This window comes from Eulemur rufifrons, chromosome 29 (genome assembly GCF_041146395.1).
Source record: "Eulemur rufifrons isolate Redbay chromosome 29, OSU_ERuf_1, whole genome shotgun sequence".
In the NCBI taxonomy this organism is placed as follows: Eukaryota; Metazoa; Chordata; class Mammalia; order Primates; family Lemuridae; genus Eulemur; species Eulemur rufifrons.
The window spans coordinates 96,934,261-96,949,629 of record NC_091011.1 but is presented as its reverse complement, the minus strand read 5'-3'; positions in this window follow the sequence as shown (position 1 = coordinate 96,949,629).

Sequence of the window (15,369 nt, the reverse complement as noted above, 5' to 3'; positions counted from 1 at the left end):
TTCTGCTAATGACTCAGTTACTTCAAGAGGGAGATTGGGCTTTGGGGTTCCTATTAGACATACTGCTTCAGACTACAGAACTTCTTCCTTGTTAGCATTTTTCCAGTAATTAACTTTGCTTCCTAATACCTGAACATCATGGAATGTGAAGTTTCTGTTGAGAAAGACAGTCACGCTCAGCCCGCCATTCCCTGCACGGCTGTGTAAGCGTGTGCCATGGCCTGGAACATTTTCTTACATGGAGATAAAGAGCCCTCACGGCCTGCACTGGGCATACTGCCTTGTTTGGGAATACCGTTCCCTGTTCCAGGACTGATGTGTACTCCTTCACTCTGCTTAAGTGTGTGCGTCATATGGCGCCTGGCCAACCCCAGTGCTATGTCCGTTCCCAGCGGGAGGGAACAGGTCCTTTGCCTGCTGCACCAAATGTGTGTGCATGCCCCCACCTCCTGCTGGGCTGTGGGGGACCCACTGGCCATGGGGGACCAGCGCTCACTGTGAAATCTGACTGTGCTCTGTCTCTACTCTAGTTGAGTGAAGCGTCGCTCCATCCAGTGCCTGTGAGTCGTGTCTTCCTTAGCGACCCCAACACCAGCAAATCATGCCGTGGGTGGATCTTCTGGGACCGCTGCTCCTGGTGCCTGGCATCGTAGGCTCTTGCTATCCCCCCTGCAGTGACACTCCTGCCGTGGGAGTGGTAACAGGTTTCACTTGCTCGACACTATCTCTTCATGTAAAGTTTATGGGCTTAGGTTTACACAGAAACATTGATATATATGTAACCAAAACTCAACATGATACTTTTATCAATGATTTTTGGAAACACTTTTAGCTACATCAATAATGTACCTTAATTTTATACATTGATTGGGAACATATTTGTCATTATTTAACATTTTTGCACAGAAACTCTAATGTTCAGAAACCGATTACTTGTAGAAGGGAGATGTTTGTTCATTTATCTACTCATAGGAGTCTGCCCTTCCCATCTAAGTTTATCACTTGATTATATTTCGCACTCCTTTTGCTCCTAACATATGAAAACATCTTCCTATCCTAGTCTAAAGTCTTTGAACTTGGGACTCTTTCATATATTAAAATGATAAGTTGAAATGTGGATTTCTGTAGTGATTTTATCTGGTTTGCAAGCACAGCCTATTCCCTAATTCCACTGACAAATAAAAATAGCCTTTTACAGAAAGCCTGGAATCACCTAATAACACAGCTTCTGCGGAGCACCCTAGCTGAATCTGCCCTGACCAAAGTCACGGCGCATACATAGGGTATCGTAAAGAGGCGGGTAGAATGCAGCAGGTCTTCTGGACAAAGCATGGTGAATCCCACAAATTGCAAGAACTGCCGTTCTTCCTCCCTTGTTAATCCAATCTGGTTACAAACCTGTGATGTTCGAGGCACTGGAACAGGTACTGGGGATACATCAGCGAACCACAGGGACAAAGATCTCTGCCCTATTTCGTTACATTATTGTGGAAAGACAGGCAGTACATTAAACAAACCAACAAAATACATAATGCGTTAGGTGGCGGTGAGTGGCAGAGAGGAAGATGTGAGGGATGCTGGAGGGTGGCAGTTCCCTACTGTGGCATCGGATAGCCTTGGTCCTTCCCCTGTTCCTCCCACTCTCACCCAGCCACCCATTCCTCCCACCACTCTTGCTAACCCTAAATTACCCAGTCAATGGCTGCCAAACCATGAGAACAATTCCTCTATCTTCTGAATAACTGCTTTTAAATCACTACTGTCCTAAGAGTTGCATAACTTTGGCAGACCTCTCTTGCCAACTCTGAAAACTTCATCTTCCTTCCCCAAGTCAGAATACTTCAACAGAGTTGTTCTTGTGCCCCATATATAACGTTCTGAATCAAGACATATAAGCAAGTGTGGTGGCTCATGCCCGTAATCCTAGCACTTTGGGAGACTGAGGCAGGAGGATTACCAGGAATTTCAGACCAGCCTGGACAACACAGTGAGACCCCATCTCTACAAAAAAAAGGATTTTTTTTTTTTTTAAATTAGCTGGGCATGATGGTGCACCTGTAGTCCCAGCTACTAGGGAGGCTGAGGTGGGAGGATGGCTTGTGCCCAGGATTTGGAGGCTGCAGTGAGCTATGATCGTGCCACTGCACTCTAGCCCAGGTGACAGCAGGAAACACATTCTCAAAAAAAAACAAAAGAGACATAATTAATGATGTTCTGGCTGACCTTCTCAGCAGCTCTTGGTACGACGCCTCAGACTGGGACCGAGCCCCTGCTGCTCAGCCCAGCCACGCTGATGGTGCAGAGCGCTCTCGAGAGTCACTCTTCACCTCCCCGAGCCCCAGCAACTGGTCAGCTGAGCAAGTCCTGCGTGACCAGTTCTCTAGTCCCCTGTGCTGAAAGAACACATAAGCCACGAACCTTCCCTTTGCATTGTCCTCAGTGAGAAACTTTCGTTTCACTTGTTTAACGGTCAGGCCTCTCCCAGGTGACACAGAGGAACAGTGCTAAGACTCTCAGGAACTGCCTTCTGCCTGTTTGTTCTCGTCATGTGGATGTGGGTACCTGGACTCCCCCAGTGAGCCCCTAGGTCATTTCCCAACCTCTTACGTGCACAAGTGTTCTGGTGCCGGTGATACCACAGAGCGAAGATTTGGCAAGGGTTTTACCAGAGACAATCTAGAACGTCAGCGGCTTGTCTGGGTAACCTGAATTATTAAGAAAACAATTCACCTACATGGTTCCTTAGGTGGGGAAAAGAGTTCGAATTGAAATTATAAAATTGAAATGTAAAGTAACATAAATTAAATATATAAGTGGGTTTAATAAGAAATTAGGTATAGGAAAGAGAAGATTCCCTAACTGAATGATAGGAAAGTAGAAAATATCGTGTGGAGAATAAAATCTGGAGAAAACAGAAGGAGCACAAACGCAGAAGTAAAGCCAAGGCAGTGCACAGCACATGGTGAAACTTCTCCATCCTTGTGACTAGGGTCTCGAGAGAAAAGGGACAGAAGGGACACAACATTAGCAGAGATAGGAACACGAATTTTTGAGAACTGACAAACGACACCAACCAACAGATTTAAGCGGCTCTACAAGCCTCAAGTAGGATGGGGACAGATACGATCTTCACAGTGCTTTGTTACATGACAGTAACCCCCGAAAATCAAAGATAAAGGAACAAGGAGTTTGAGGTTGCTGTGAGCTAGGCTGACGCCACGGCACTCACTCTAGCCCGGGCAACAGAGTGAGACTCTGTCTCAAAAAAAAAAAAAAAAAAAGATAAAGGAACATATTAAAGCAGCAAGAGGACAAATAAATGAATCACCTTCAAAGGAGCACAGGAAGATGGGCAGCTGACTTCTCAGGAGCAGCAACAGAATAGCGCTGAAATAAACGCCAGCCTAGAACTTGAAACCCAGCGTACGCAGGGAGGCACAGTGCCGGTTCCGATCTTCACGGAGCGGCTAGCATTAAACCAACATTCCCTGTGAAAGCGACTACAAAACTTGGACAAAACGTATGAAACGAATACCTGAAGTCACTAAGAAAAACCAACGCAGACACAATCCTTACGAGAAGGGAACAGAGGAGGCGAGACCTTGGGAACCCCCACGGCAGACGGCAGCAAGAAGGGCCTTGGTTTCTACCCTTTGGATGTTGGCAACCTCTGCAGCGCCTTCTTCCTCAGAAAACCGCAACGAGGGTCACATTAATGGATCCGTGCAAAGACACCCTGAGAAGGTGGAGGCGCCGCGCAATGTGGGTAGGTGGTGGTTGTTGTACTGTAAGTTTATTATTGGCATCATTATTAGTTAATTATTACTTGATATCATGAAGACAATCTCGGCTAAAATATGTAGAATTTTTACAATAAAGTGAAAAACGGGAAAATGCAGTTACGATGAAAAAAGTCTATGAAATATTTTATTTCCCACTCTAATTTGAGACTCATACTCATCAAAGAACTCTTATCCTGAAAAACAAAACTATGGCAACTTAGTAACAGCAGGGCTCCCTGTCACGCGTGATCCAGACGGTAACATTTTTTAGAAGAGATTCTGTTTCCATGAAGGCATAAATACTGCTGTAGAAAGTGATCCCCCTCTGACTGCCTGAAAGACGAGGGTGACAGAAGCTCAAGAAGACAGCTAAGGAGGCTGTTTCATCAGGGAAATGAAGGCTCCTCTTTGAAGAGAGCTGGATGAAAAATAGATGAAAGCGGCGACAGGCACACGGGGACTGCACGGCTGCCCTGCGCTCACACGCGGGCCTGACAAACACCACTCCTTGCAACCGAAGAAAACAGCTTAGAAAATCCTCACTGGCAAAGCTAAGTCTCACTGGCCAGGAGCCAGTGAGCCGTGGTAAGGACCCCTTGGGGATGCAGAAACCCACTGGGATATGAGACAACCCAGGCAGGGGTGCAATGTGGAGACAGCCCACGGCATAACATGTCTCCTGCAAACACCTGGTGAAGGCCCTCGGTGAGCCAGGCCCGGTGCAGCGCCGAGGGCAGAGAGGATCAAAGCAGGGAGAGGCCAGACCAGCAATGACATGCCAATTCCCTGCATGTCCCATATTATTTTGGGTACACAGAAGGGGCAGCAAGACCATCCCAGGGGAGTTAGATGATTCATCATGTAGAGATATGATTTTGGATACCTTCATAATTTTAAGTGTGGCATATTGTAACACTTCCATTGAACCAAGACTTAAATTGAACAAAGTCACACAGGGTAAAAAAACTTTAGAAGAAATACTTCATGTCTTTATGAGTGAGTTTGAGATCACTGATCTAAAAATAAACAAAAAATCTTGATCTGTTCCTTAAAATTATAAAATGCAGAAAAGAAACCTGACCTGTTAAAATGTTTTAGAGAGAGTAAAACGACAGGCTTCACTAGAACTTCTGAAAGCCTGCAGGATGAATACGCGGCCTGATTATTCTTTAACTTGGGAAAACTAAGTGCGGTACGATGGAAGCCGGTGATTAAGGAAACTAATATCAGGGGGAAATCACCACCTTGCCTCACAGGCTCATCAGGGACGCTCGACTGCACCTCGCCTTACTCTCTGTCACAAACCTCCACCTGGGACTCTGAGGAGATTCTGAAGCTAATCTCTTCCCTTGCAGACGGCTCACCTAGCACCACCTGAAGATAACGTGGTCCCTCGCCACGTATAATTAAGCTTGCATATTCACCCAAGTCTCTCTTACATGTGAAAAACCTGCTAACTTTTAAAGAATTCTAGCTGGAAGTTCATCTTCCCCATTTGATTTGTAAAGCCCCAGAATCGTTCTCAGAGATTCAGAGCTCTCGGGCCATTTCTGGTTTGACAATTTAAAACCATGGTTTTCATCACGGGAACTGAGACCAACAACTCTCCTGCCCATGGTTTAGGACTGAACACACACGTGAGCAACGTCGAGGCCATTTAGATAGTAGAACCATGATCCATGATCTCAGCAGCAACCAGGCCAGAACGGTCCGGGCTTGGCCAACGACCACTGCCCTATTATTGGCCTCTGCTCCCTACTCCAGACCGACCAGAGAAAGACAAATATGGCCCCAGAACTAATTATATAAGACGCTATGCTCCTTGTGAGCCAGCTTCCAGCTTTCCCAGGCCAACAACCTGCAATCAGAGCACGCCCAAAGCCTTCCCTCTTTTACTGCAAATCTTCCCCACCGCACTGCCTGCCGGAGGGTCTCAGGCCGAGGGAGGTGATGACGGTTGACGTCCTTGCTGTACCAAGCTCTGAAGATCCAGCCTCTGTTAGTTCTCATTTGGTCTTTGTTTATTTCCACAATGTGCTAAACAATTCTGGGAAAAGGCATACTTTCCTATTCTGTGTTAAGCAATACTTAGATGAGGCAAAAGTGACTTATTTTCTAGACCCAAATATTTTCTGAGAAAAATAACTAATGACTCTGAACCAACTTGAATAACTTACTTATTGAAACTAACACCTCACTCATCAATATTTGTTTCAAGAATTCCATCTTCCTGTGCCCGCCTATCCAAAGCTATTATAGACTATCCAATACCAAACAGTTGATCTTGCAATATCCTCTCTAATCACTCAGCCCAGGCCCCAACCCCGTAAGTATACCCCCTGGTTTCTCTCTTGTGAGATATTATTAAAATAAGACTCTAAACACAGTGTTCTCCCTTCCTGATGTGAGTCTAATTCAACACATTGCATGGTGGTCTTCTTGGGGAATTGGCAGCTGATAATCTTGGAGACTTTTCCAGGATCTAAGCAAGACCCTCCTGCTACTGTGGCTCAATAACAACTCAGAACAGTGAGCTTTTCTGAGACCTCTTGAGCTGCACACTCAGAGGCCTGAGCTAGGATCTCTTTTTGTCAAACTCCCAAACACCAAGTTTACTTTGTCCCCTAGGGAGGAGCAACTCTCTTTAGGAATCCTTTGATTACCTGGTCAAATTTAAAACTCTTCCCTTTAGTAGAAGCATGACTTAATCTGTTGTCTCTGTCTTTCTGCTTTTGTTACTATTTTTTTTTTTAATTTCAGCTTATTATGGGGGTACAAAAGTTCAGGTTACATACGTTGCCCATGTACCGCCTATCCCCCCAGGTCAGAGCTCCAGGCGTGTCCATTCCCCAGACAGTGTGCATTGTACTCATCATGTAGGTATACACCCATCCCCTTCTCGCACCCCCCCTCCCCGAGTCAGCACCTTCAAGCGTGACCATTCCCCAAACAGTGCGCAATGCACTCATCATGTAGGCATACACCCATCCCCTCCCCCCACCCCCCACCTCAGTCTGATACCCGATTGCTATCATTCCCAGATGTGAATTTAGGTGATGATCAGGGAAACCAATTTTCTGGTGAGTACATGTGATGCTTGTTTTTCCATTCTTGGGATACTTCACTTAATATAATCGGTTCCAACTCTCTCCAGGAGAACCAAAGAGATGTCGTATCACTGTTATTTCTTATAGCTGAGTAATACTCCATGGTATACATATACCATAATTTATTAATCCAATCATGAATTGATGGGCATTTGGGTTGTTTCCACATCTTTGCCATTGTGAATTGTGCTGCTATAAACATTTGGGTGCAGGTGTCTTTGTCATAGAATGACTTTTGTTCCTCTGGGTAGATGCCCAATAATGGGATTGCTGGATCGAATGGCAGGTCTACTTGAATCTGTTTAAGGTATCTCCATAATGCTTTCCACAGGGGTTGCACTAGTTTGCAGTCCCACCAGCAGTGTATGAGTGTTCCTGTCTCGCCACATCCATGCCAACATGTGTTGTTTTGGGACTTTTTGATAAAGGCCATTCTCACTGGGGTTAAGTGATATCTCATTGTGGTTTTGATTTGCATTTCCCTGATGATTAGGGATGTTGAGCATTTTTTCATATGTTTGTTAGCCATTCTTATATCTTCTTTTGAAAAATTTCTATTCATGTCGTTTTCCCACTTCTTGATAGGGTTGTTTGATTTTTTTCTTGCTGATTTTCCTGAGTTCTAAATAGATTCTTGTTATCAGTCCTTTATCTGATGTGTAGTATGCGAAAATTTTTTCCCATTCTGTAGGTGGTCTGTTTATTCTCGTGACTGTTTCTTTGGCTGTGCAGAAGCTTTTTAATTTAATCAGGTCCCATTCATTTATTTTTGTTGTTGCTGTGGTTGCCTTAGGGGTCTTCTTCATAAATTCTTTGCCTAGGCCAATGTCTGTAAGAGTCTTTCCTACATATTCTTCCAGAATTCTAATCGTTTCACACCTAAGGTTTAAGTCTGTTATCCACCGTGATTTGATTTTTGTGAGAGGTGAAAGGTGTGGGTCCTGTTTCAGTCTTCTGCATGTGGCTATCCAATTTTCCCAGCACCATTTATTGAATAGGGATTCTTGTCCCCAGAGTATGTTTTTGTTTGCTTTGTCAAAGATTAGATGTCTATATAAGGATGGTTTTATATTGGGAAAATTCATATCCATAAATGCCTATATCAAAAAGACAAAACTTGTCACTTCTACTATAAGTCTATAAGAGGAAATTTATAGGGAAGAGAAATTTATAGGGCATAGGAGTGATAAATCTATCTTTCCTGTTGGCTCCAAAGTGGGTAGGGAAGGTTGGTACAATCTTTGATAGGTGACTTGGGTCCCCTATATTAGTCTGTATTCATAAGAAGTACTGGTCTGCAGTTCTCTTTTTATGTGATATCTTTGTCTGGTTCTGATATCAGGGCAATCTTGCTCTTTAAAAATGAGTTTGGAGTGTTCCTTCCTATTCTGTTTTTTGGAAGAGTTTGTGAATAATTGACATTAATTTCACATATGTTTTGTAGAATTATGGGACCAGACTTTTTTTGGTGAGAAGTTTTAAATTATGAACTTAATCTTTTTGCTTGTGACAGGTCTTTTCATATCTTTAAATTCTTCTAAGTCAATTTCTGTAGTTTGTGTCTTTCTAGATTTTTTTTTTTCTATTTCATCTAGTTATCTAACTTACTGGCATACAATTGTTCTTAATATTCCTGTACAATTCTTTATTTCTACAAGGTTTGTAGTAATGTTCCCTTTTTCATTCTTGTTTATTAATCTTAATCTTCTCTTTCATTTTTGGTCAATCTAGCTAAAGATTTATCAATTTTGTGACCTTTTCAAAAGCCAACTTTGTCTTTGTTGGTTTTCTGTTTTTCTCTTTTCTATTTCATTAATTTCCATTCTAACTGATATTATTTCTTTTCTTCTGCGTGATTAGGTTTAGTTTGTTCTTCTTCTATAGTTGTCTTACGTTGGAAACTTAGTTTATCAATTTGAGATCTTTCTTCTTATTTAATATGGGCATTTGTAGCTATAAATGTCTCTGTAAGGGCTCTGGAGCTGCATGCCATAGTCTTCTCGTGTTGTGTCCCATTGTCCTTCATTTCAAATTATTTTCTAATTTCCCTGGTGATGTATTTCTTGACCTCCCGGTTATTTGTCTGTGTTTTTAATTTCTACATAGGTGTGAATTTCCCAAATTTTTGTTATTGATTTCCAATTACATTTAATTGTGGTTAGGAACATACTTTGTATGATTTCAATCGTTGTAAATTTTCTGTGGCTTGCACTGTGGCCTAGCATATGGTATATCATCAAGAACATCTTATGTGCACGTGAGAAGAAGATGTATTCTGACAGCGTCGGGTGGAGTATCCTGCAGCTCTCTGCTGGGTCTGGTTGTTTGCAGTTTTGTTCGTGTCTTCTATTTCCGTGTTGACCTGTCCACTCGTTCTGTCCATTATTGAAAGTGAGGTATTGAAGATTTCAACCATTATTGTTCAAATGTCTATTTCTCCCTTCGATTCTGTCAATTTTTGATTTACGTATTTTGGGGCTCTGTTGCTAGGTGTATATGTGTCTGTAATTGTTACACATCCTTGACAGATTTGACTAATTTATTATTAAGAAATGTCCCTCTTTGTCTCTAGCAGCACATCTTGTCTCAAAGTCCATTTTATCTTTCATTAGCGTATCCACCAATACTACTCAGCCATCAAAAAGAGTGAAATAATGTCTTTGCAGCAACTTAGATGGAAGTGGAGGGCATTATCCTAAGTGAAGTAAGTCAGGAAAAGAACAATAAATGCTTTTTTAATTTGCTATGGTGTTTATAACAAAAACAAAAATTGAAAAAAAAAACAAAGCCGTGGCGGGCAGAGGCCTTGCCGTGTGCTGTCGGCGTCAGGAGCAGCGTTGCGAGGCGGCAGGCGGTTTCAGAGATGCTGCTGACCTGCTTTTTTAGGGGCAAAGCACCCAAGCACTGTAATTATGTGTTTCTAATTCGTTTCACTTACAAGCTAAACCATGGCTGCACAAGGGCACACAGGCTGGTATAATGGACATTGGAGACTCAAAAGGAGGGACGGGGGGAGGGGCTAAGGGAAGAACAATTACCTGCGGGGTACAAGGTACACTGCTCGGGTGATGGGTACCTTAAAAGCCCAGACTTCACCACTGTACAATATGTACACATAACAGAATTCAGCTGGCACCCCCTAAATCTATTAAAAGAAAAAGAAGAACCCTGAAGAAAAGAAAATGGGCAAACAACTTGAATAGACAAATTTCTCCAGAGGAAACATACAAATGGCCAAGAGGTATATGAAAAGAATACAACATCACTAACCATCAGGGAAATGCAACTCAAAAACACAATGAGACCCCACCTCACCCTGTTAGAAATGCCATTATAAAAAAAAAAAAAAGATAACAAGTGTTGGTGAAAGTGTGGAGAAATTGGAACCCTTGTATTCTGTTGGTGGGAGGAAAAATGATGTGGCTTCCATAGAAAACAGTATGGAGGCTCCTCAAAGAAGTTAAAAATAGCACTACCATATGATCCAGCAATCCTGTTTCTGAGTATGTATCCAAAAGAATTGAAACCAATATGCCAAAGAGATTATTTGCACTCCTGTGTTCATTGCTGCGCTATTCACAGTAGCCAAGATGTGGAAACAGCCCAGAAGCCCATCAGCAAATGAGCAGATAAAGAAAATTGTGTATAGATAGAATGGAATGCTATTCCTCCTTAAAAAAAAAAAAAAACGACGACTATCCTGCCATATAGACAACATGGATGTGCAGATGTGCAGGAGGATCCTTGAGAACACTACACTGAGTGAAATAAGCCAGTGACAAACAGAACAAATGCTGCATGACTCTGCTTACACAAGGTGTGTAAAATAGTCACAGAGAAGTAGAACGGTGGTTGCCAGGGGCGGGGGGAAGGGGGCAGGGGGAGTTGTTGCTTGATGGGCATAAAAGCTCAGTTATGCAAGACGAGTTGTAGAGATCTGCTGTACAACATTGTACCTACAGTCAACAATACTGTATCGCATGGTATTAAGTGTTCTTGCCACAATAATAACATATTTTAAACTGCCTATTAAATAACAAGTCACCAGTAATAGCCAGACATAAAGAGTCAAATAGGAAGGATCAATTTGCCATGTCAACGGTTTTATGTCCCTCAATTCCACTGTGGTACCCTGGTGGGAGGAGGTTGAATTTTCTTTTCATTTTCAGGCCAAAAAAGGACCAGAGCTTAGATCTGCCCTTGCATGATAGTTTTATTCTAGTTTCTATTTTGTGCTCTCCTTTAATTATCTCTAAATTTTTAGTTCATTTTTATTAAAAGTTATGGACCAGGATTCAATTCTGCTGTAGGGAATTTATGAAAGCCTGTCAGTGATACAACAGAGCCACAGGTGGGAAGGTGCGCCCCCACCCCAATGCCAGAGCACAATGGCAGTTACAGTCACCAGCAGAGGACAGCTGCGCCAATGGCAAGGCTATCAGTGGGAGAGGCAGTCTGGGGTGAAATGACCAAAAAAGAGCAGACAATCCCAACATACTGTCCTGAATACACGTGCGGCAGCCTCACAGGGACCTTTCCTAAAGATCTGAAAGACATTGTAACGGGCTTTTTCCTGGAAATTGGACTAGTGCAAACTCTATGTAATGTAAAAAAACAAAAAACTCTAACTTCACCAAATACCAGAAAAATATATGCGATACCAGTGTTAACCCATTAGTTTGCCAAGGAGTTAAAAGATTATATCCAGGATGAGAAGAGAAAAATGATTTGCCTTCATTGTTGGTGGAAATGTAAACTGAAATAATGCTTTTAAAGAGAATTTGGGGGTGATGTCAAAAAATAAAAATCAAAGAGTTTCAATCCAAATTTCAGCTTCCAGAAGTAAGTAATGATACATAGATACAAAGAGGTTCAATAAAGCATTGTTTTCTAGTGAGAAAAATCAAAGAACAAAGTAAACGTTCATCAACAGAATTACAGAAATTAGAGCATATATACACAAATATGAGATTCCCATCTCAAAAAAAACTGGGCTAACCTCATATACATTGACTCGGGATGGTGTGTTAACGTGGGTGCTCTGGAAAACAGCCTGAGCCGCAACTAAACAGTAACACATGGCCCGGGCGGTGTGAACCCAGCGCATCCGGAGTGAGGAAAAGGAGAAGTGAGACAGTGCCGTGTCAACAAGCCAAGACAGCCTCTGTCACCTGGCCTCGGTGAAGAAGTTGGTTACTACAGCAGGTGGACACCTATATTGCCCAAAAGCCTGCCAGCACCAGACTCAAACTTTTACATATTCAACTGTTTTAAACATAGAGCAAATAAGCATACTTTTAGGCATTTAGAGCCTACCCTACAAAACGGTGCCCAACATCTGCTAACCACAGACAAGACAAACTCCAGGGCTGCAAAGTGGCCAAGCTGCCGCTGCCCTTTGGAGCTCTCTGACCGGGCTCCCCACGGGTCTGCTGAGTGGCATCACCCAGACAGGTGAACCCCTCTCTAGTCCTCCTCACCTCCACCCCGCATTCCCTCCTCTCCTCCCCGCTGAGTGGTGCCCCCATGCCTAGCTCTGGAAGGTCCCCTGCTGGGAGGGGCTTCCTTCCACTGCACGGAAACCTGTCCCAGCCTCACCTAAATGAAGCTGTGTGTGGTACTGCCACCTTGTGGTCATGTCTTTTTCCATGTTCAGCCCCCGAATCCCTGGACCCTGTACAAGATCGCAAAGGATGGGAAACCATGCGAGGGGAGACACCACCTCACTGGGCACTGTTTCATGATGAGTCCCGAAGTGACACAGCAGGTCACTTGGATGAGAGTCCACCAGCCGTGGGTCACGTTTCTGGGACAGGCAGTCCACAGACAGGCCTCGGAGCAGAGGAAGAGAATCCATCCTCTTGGCTTCCTCTTCTGTTTCCAACAGGTGAAAACTTATCCAATGGGGAGTTAAGGCCTCTGCAAACATTTGCTCATCATTTGGCCCCTTCTGCATCCACTCAGGATCCCAGAAGTGACAGGAGAAGCCAGGAACTCTGTGCCTGCGGTTAGCTGTCCTGGATCCACGGCAGCAGCCGGTGGGAGGGGAACCGGCCAAGCCCACGAGGCAGAAGCAGGTGGGTCCAGACAGAGCCGGTCGGCAGCTGGAGTGTGGCGAGCAGCTGTGGATTCAGGAAGCCAACAAGGAAACCTAAGACGCTGTGTCACATCTATCGAGTACATTTTTATGGTATGGTGCTGCAGCAATTGCAAAAAAAAAAAAAAAAATTTCAAAAAAAATTATAAAAATGATCATCTCGATTTTGATATGTAACCTTCCTTCCATGCTTTTTCAAAGCACATGAAAACTGTTTGCAGGGATTTTCCCTAGAGTAGGGGATTTTACTTTGTCACTTTCTTTATTATAAAAAGTAATGTCTCCTTACCTAATTTTGAAAATATGAATGTGTAAAAAGTGACTGTGATCCAGTTTTTAGATGCTGGATGTTGAGTTCTACAAATAACGAATATGGGGTGTGCCTTGATTTTTTGAAGGGAATATTTAGAGGACTCCTACCCCTGACCTCCCAGAATGATCGACTCTGAAGCCCGAAATCGAAGGATATGATAGTGCAATCGCTCCTTACAGCCTACCACAGAACAGCACTCACTGCCTACAGTTTCCAATGTCCCTCCTCAAGCAAGTCTCTGGAAAACTGTAGGGTGTCACTCCCATAAAATCAATGATGCCATAAACTCCCCTAAACTGGCACGATACTCAATTTCAATCTCTCATCTTCCGACTGATCCAAGCCAGGATGATGGGCACAGAGTCTCTGAGATAAAGCATATACAACTCATTAAGAAAGGACTAGTAATAGTTTCCTAAAAATACAAAAGGACCAAGTGCAGATCTTTGGGTTGTTTGTTTGTCTGTGTTTTTTTTTTGTTTGTTTGTTTGTTTTTCCAGAAACATGGGTGGAAAATACTATTTAGTTCATGAAGAAATCTTGTAGGAAAGAACCCTGGAGTCAGAGAAAACAAGGGCAAACCCATCCGGAGCAAACTATCGGCATCTGGGTCTCTAAAAGAGCAAAGGAATCCAGACTCCCTGATAAGGGGTCACTTTGATGAAATTTGGCTAACGAAACATTGGAAATGCAGACTTGGGTGGGGACAGGGAAGGACAAGAATGCATTATTCCAAAGTGAATACTTCATTCAAACTAGCATTCCAAGCACTTTCTCTGGTCTGTGTGTCTCGGGGACCTTCCTGTACAGCCAGTGAATCTCTACTCCTTTCCCAACAGTTTACATGTGAAGAAACTAGTTTCAAAAATGAGATATTTCTCACCCAAGATTATCCAATTACAAGGTGGACGATGAGTATGAAAGAAGACCCAATTCTGATTGCAGGTGCTATGGCTTAAATGTGTCCCCAAAAATTCATGTGTTGGAAACTTGGTCCCCAAAGCAGCCATGTTGAGAGATAGGACCTTTGGGAGGTGGTTTGGGTCATGAGGGCTCTGTCCTCATGAATGTATTGATCCATTCACAGATTAACTGATTAATGGATTAATTGGTTATGGAGGGAGTGTGTCTGTTAGCAGGAGATGGGTCTGTTATACCATAAAAGCCACTTCGGCCGTCTCTCTTGAGCCCCTTCCCAGGTGATGCCCTGCACCACTTGCAACTCCAGCAGCAAGAAGGCCTTCATCAGATGTGGACCCGAGACCTTGAATTTCCCAGCCTCCAGAAATGTGGGAAATAAATTTCCTTCCTTTATAAATGACCCAGTCTCAGATCCTCAGTTATAGCAACAGAAAATGGACAGCAGGGGTCTTGCTACCAGTCATTCCTAAATGAGTAAGACGCGTGCGAGTGGGATGAATGTCAGAGAGGTATGACGCAACGCTCCAGCCCAGAGCAGACACAGCGGCTCGTAGAGAAAAGGGGAAACCCAGATATGAGAAGAGCTGAGGGTGGGCACTGCAGATCAAGTCCAGGGTAGGTGAGAGCATCTAGGGGAAGCCACACATATGCAGAAGACCAGAGATTAGTTTAGACACAGCATCACACTCACATAGCGGAACAGCAGAATATAAGGCTGAAAAGATGCATGGGTCAGAATTTGGCAAACACAGAATGCCAGCTTGAATTTCATATTTTGAATCAAGTTTCAATGCACATGCTAGTCATGTTTTTTTCTTCCAGTACACTCTGTGGGAAAACTCCAAGAGTAGCTGTGTTGTTGACATGCCTCTCAGGTTCCCTTGCTAGAATTGCCTTTAACACCCTTTTGATTCCATCTCGAGGCTCCAGCATCCCCGAGGGCTGGCATTCTAATAGCCTCATGATCACAGAGGCTTAATTAAATGCCCTCAGGTGGCAAAGTACAGCATTCTAAGGCAGTTGCCAAAGTACCTACCCCAAGGCTGTCCTAAATTTGTAGAAGTATGACGGGGTCAGTGCATTATGGACTGCAGTGTGACAAAGAAATAAGAAGCCCACACCTAGTCATTGTTATGCACTACAGGGAGG